This window comes from Tupaia chinensis, unplaced genomic scaffold, assembly GCF_000334495.1.
Source record: "Tupaia chinensis unplaced genomic scaffold, TupChi_1.0 Scaffold138665_1, whole genome shotgun sequence".
In the NCBI taxonomy this organism is placed as follows: domain Eukaryota; kingdom Metazoa; phylum Chordata; class Mammalia; order Scandentia; family Tupaiidae; genus Tupaia; species Tupaia belangeri.
In genome coordinates this window covers 1,656,095-1,660,295 of record NW_006198557.1, presented here as the reverse complement: position 1 = coordinate 1,660,295, position 4,201 = coordinate 1,656,095, and the positions used below count along the sequence as shown (strand labels likewise).

The 4,201-nt window shown below is 44.4% G+C and overlaps 1 non-coding gene across 1 annotated transcript; it reads left to right on the top strand.

The window, feature by feature from the left end:
- Positions 1–2,866: 2,866 nt before the first annotated feature.
- LOC114004572 (U6 spliceosomal RNA) lies at positions 2,867–2,976 on the top strand. Its single transcript, XR_003546696.1, has one exon. It is a non-coding gene; the product is annotated as a U6 spliceosomal RNA (small nuclear RNA).
- The last annotated feature ends 1,225 nt before the right edge of the window (positions 2,977–4,201 follow it).

Genomic DNA, 4,201 nt, shown 5'->3' with positions numbered 1-4,201 from the left:
GTGCATGCCTGCCTGGGATTCCCAACAGGATGGAGAAATGGAAGAGAAGGAATTGTAGCATAACCATGAGCCCATTGTGGTATGTTTTTCTCCCTCTCTCTCTCTCTCTTTCCGTCTCTGGTGAGTGCATGTATCCTCTGGCAAATAAAAAAAAAAAATTTTAATATGAATATTATCCTCTGGCAAATAAAAAAAGTAATATGATTATTTTAAATAAATGGAATTATGCAACATTTGTCGTTTTGTGTCTGGCTTATTTCACTTAGCATAATGTTTCCTTTTTTCATTCTCTTTTTTTGATTTTAGAGAGAGCTTTTCCTATAGGGTGTGTGTGCTCACCAGAGAGACAGAGAAAGAGAGAAAATGAGAAATCACTCCCCCCTTCCCCCCAGAGGGGATGACCATGCCACAATCCCTTCTCCTTCATTCTCCCCTAGGGATTTATGTACACATGCGCACCAGCATGAGTTTTAAGCTGCCAGGTCGAGGGCTCAGACTACAGTTGACCATGTGGGAGTCCAGCACCTTAACTACTACGCCACCTGCTGGCCCCAGCATAATGTTTTCAAGGGTCCCATGTTGCTGCATAAGATTGTCAAAGTATTCTTGATCAGATTCTCAAAGTATCCATCACTCAGAGCCACTGCTAATGAGCTTTATTCAGGTTAATGTGTCCCTAATTTTGAAGGACAAATAATTTATCTGAAAGTTTGGGGAGTATCACAGCTGACCTTTGGTTCTTTAATTTTTGTACACATAATTTTTTTTGAGAGATTTTTGCTATAGGGCGCATGCACTTGCCAGACAGACAGAGACATAGAGACAGAAAACGAGAAATCACCCCCCCAGGGGAGATAGACATGCCGCAATCCCTTCTCCTCTATTCTCCTCTTGGGATCTTGGGCATGCACGCACACGCGCCCGGCGTGAGTTTTAAGTCACCAGGTCTGGGACGCGAACCGCGGTCGACTACTTGGGAGTCCAGTGACATAGCCATTACGCTAACTGCTGGTTCTTTTTTTTACACATAATTTTCACAAAACTTCATCATGTCACTGGGCATTTTCCTGCCTCGGACCCTTTGCCATCACTGCTTGTTCTACCTGTAATTCATTTCCCCAGCATCCTCCTGGTTCTCTTTCTCACATCCATTAGGATTTAGTTCAAATCTCACTTTCTCAATTTCTGAATTTTGGAATCACCCAATTTAAACATATAATCTCCAAGTCATCTTTATCCTCCATCCTAATGTATTTTTCCTTAAGGTTTTAACATTCTTTTTTAAAATTATTTATTTATTTATCCACTCGTTTATTTTTAATTGGACCAGAGAGAGACACAGAGAAAGGGAGGAGAAAGTGCGAAAGCAAGCCACCATGTCCAGGACTTGAACAGTGGTCGGCAATGTGGGAGTGACCAGCACCCCAACCACCATGCCACCTGCTGGTCCCTGTTTTAATATTCTTAAATAGCGGCTGGCAGGTGGCATGGTGGTTAAGGTGCTGGACTCCCACATAGCTGACTATATTGAATCCCAGACCTGGTGGCTTCCTCTCTCTCTCTGTCTGTCCGTCTGTCTGTCTCTCTCTCTTAAATAATAATAATAATAAATAAAATAAAATAACTTTTTTAAATTATTAAACATATATCGTTCTACTAATTTATTGATTACCATACTCCCCAATAGTTGTGATGCCAACATTATCATTAAGTATCATTTTTAATGTACTTGTTCCCCTGAGCATTCTAGTTTTCTACTGGTCATATTTATACTTCAATATTACTGTTCCCAAGGTGGTCCTTTTTCAAAAGAAAAAAGTTATAAACAAGTATTTTTCAGGTCCAAAATCAACCTGTCCATTGAAATTTTAACTGAGGTTGCATTTTAAATTCATTTATGGTGAACTGAGTTTATTATGTTGAATTTTCCTCTTAAATAGCATGGTCTTTCCACTCACTCATGTCTTAAAATTTTCTGCATTTTGGGCCAGTCTGTGGGTCATCCAATCCGGATGGCGGGAAAGCAGAAGGCGGGGCCTCTATTCTGCCCCACCCCTCCCAGGATGCTCCTCGCCCTTCGCTCCCACACCAAAGCCTTCCCAGAATGCAAGCTGGCCCTCGCACTGCGCATGCGCGAGATCCAGGCGCTGACGCGCGAAGTGAGCGCTGGCGTTCAGGCTTTAGCAGGGGTGGCGTAGACTGTCAGTGTCACCCTACAGGTGGTCCCTAGGGCGTTGTGAAGACGCGGCCCTTGATGTCCTCGCCTCGAAGTTGAGTTCCGCCTCGTGAGCGGTTCCCACACGTGGTCGTGGGTGGCAGGCGTCCTGCAGAGGCTGAAGAAATGGCGCCAGCAGCCTCCTGGGCTCCGCGGTACCGAGACTCTCCACAGGGGGCGTCTTGGATCATGGAAGGTGGGTGTGTCTGTAACTTTCTTGGACTCTTCTTTTGAAGGTTTTCTGGGGCGAGCTCTGGGAAAAGGCCTCGAGGTGGGGTCCGAGTTGTGGGTTTGTGGACAGTTGTTTCTAAGTGCCTGGAAGTATGTGTGTTAAAGAGGAATGGGCGTAGCTGTAGATGGCGTAATGGTTACGTCGCTGGACTCTCACATAGTCAGTCCCAGACCCCATGGTTTAAAACTCATGCTGGGGGAGGCCGACAGGCTGCGTGGTGGTTGGGGGCCCTAGACTCCCACATGGCAGACCATGGTTCCAGTCCTGGACCTGGTGGCTTGCTTTCTCACTCCTCCCCCCCACACTCTCACTCTTCCTCTCTGGTCAAGTTAAAATAAATAAGTAAATAGAGTTAAAACAATTCTTTAAAAAAAAAAAAAAAGAAAGAAAAGAAAAGAAAAGAAAAAGCTCACGCTGGGGTGCCCACCTCCAGGGTAGCACATATTCTAAAATTGGAACAATACAGAGAAGATGAGCATGGCCTCCAGGTAAGGATCATACGCAAATTCGTGAAGCATTCCATATTTTTGGAATAGTATAGGGAAAGTCATTATCGAGAAAACTAGAGAAATAAGTCATTTGTGGGACACAGAAATGGTTTATTACCTGTTGATAACATGTATAGTATTCTCAGCTGGTCTGAGAGGTATTTCATGTTGGGTAAATTCTCTCTACAAGCTAAATGATGTATAGCGAGTGGATGTATAAAAAATAATAATAATGAAATGGGGTATCTGTTCCACAGGATGGGATTTGTTAAAGTTGTCAAGAATAAGGCCTACTTCAAAGAGATACCAGGTGATGGGAACCAGCAGTTAGCGTAATGGCTATGTCGCTGGACTCCCACGTAGTCGACCGCGGTTCGCGTCTCGGACCCGGTGGCTTAAATCTCACGCCGGGCGCGTGTGCGTGCGTGCCCAAGATCCCGAGAGGAGAATGGAGGAGAAGGGATTGCGGCGTGACCATCCCCCCTGGGGGGTGATTTCTCGCTTTCTGTCTCTATGTCTCTCTCTGTCTGTCTGGCGAGCGCACGCGCCCTATAGCGAAAACCTCTCCAAAAACAAAAACAAAAACAAAAAAAAAAGAGATACCAGGTGAAATATAGAAGACGATGAGAGGGTAAACTGATTACTATGCTCAGAAATGCATGGTGATCCAAGACAAAAATAAGTACAACACACCCAAATACTGGATGATAGTTCGTGTAACTATCAGATATTATTTGTCAGATTGCTTATGCCTGTATAGAAGGGGATATGAGAGTCTGCACAGTTTATGCACACAAACTACCAAAGTATGGTGTGAAGATTGGTCTGACAAATTAAGCTGCAGCATATTGTACTGGCCTGCTGCTGGCCCACAGGCTTCTCAGTAGGTTTGGCTTGGACAAGATCTATGAAGGTCAAGTGGAAGTGACTGGAGATGAATACAGTGTAGAAAGCATTGATGGTCAACCTGGTGCCTGCACCTGCTTTTTGAATGCAGGCCTTGCCAGAACTACCACTGGCAATAAAGTTTTTGGGGCCCTGAAGGGACCAGTGGATAGAGACTTATCTATCCCTCACAGTACCAAACGATTCCCTGGTTATGATTCTGAAAGCAAGGAATTTAATACAGAAGTCCATCAGAAGCACATCATGGGCCAGAACGTTGTAGACTACATGCATTACCTAATGGAAGAAGATGAAGATGCCTACAAAAAACGGTTGTCTTAGTACATAAAGAACAATGTAATTCCAGCCATGATCGAGGAG